Source organism: Etheostoma spectabile, chromosome 5 (genome assembly GCF_008692095.1).
Source record: "Etheostoma spectabile isolate EspeVRDwgs_2016 chromosome 5, UIUC_Espe_1.0, whole genome shotgun sequence".
NCBI classification, from domain to species: Eukaryota; Metazoa; Chordata; class Actinopteri; order Perciformes; family Percidae; genus Etheostoma; species Etheostoma spectabile.
Genome location: NC_045737.1, coordinates 15,098,306 through 15,098,916, shown reverse-complemented (window position 1 = coordinate 15,098,916; position 611 = coordinate 15,098,306). Strand labels below are relative to the sequence as shown.

General features: G+C 37.2%; 1 protein-coding gene across 3 annotated transcripts in view; it reads right to left on the bottom strand.

The window, feature by feature from the left end:
- The window catches only part of unc13ba (unc-13 homolog Ba (C. elegans)), a 157,476-nt gene that overhangs the window by 60,083 nt on the left and 96,782 nt on the right, over positions 1-611 (bottom strand). The window lies entirely within an intron of this gene.

Here is a 611-nt window from a genome sequence, read left to right as displayed (position 1 = left end):
TTTCACTTGACAAGCTTGCTTGATTTAACAATATAGTGTAAAGTTAAAATAAGGAATTCACTCTTAAAAGAAGATAAATCTAAGTTTTTTTTTTTATCTTGGTAAGAACCAAATAATTTGCAGTGCAGGGCTTGCAAACTAATTATTACACAGTGGTTGCCACAGCAGAAGTGCTTCTTTATACATTTATCCTGTACTGGATGTAACTTTCTGCAAAAGAATCATTACTGATGGAGTAAATTGGCTGATTGTAACATGTCAAACTCTCATGTCACTCAGCGAGCTTGTTAACGCGACTTTTCTCTGCTACCTCCAACGCAACAGCCGAAGTTAACAGGCAATTAAGGTTTAATAACCAAAGGTGGCCGAGCAAAGAGAAACAAAACCTAACACACAGGCAATCCAGCAGTAAATAAGAAACCAATACATGTACATTTTGTTACTGGTATAGGAAACAAACAAAATGAAAATAAAGTCAAGTCCCAGTGGAGCCAGGAGAGCTGTAGTTCAAGAGTTCAAGAGCCCGGGGACTACAGGTGGAAAATAGCAATCTACTAGAACCTGGCACAGCACATATTCTATTGTTGTACAAGATTAATGTTTTATTGTGC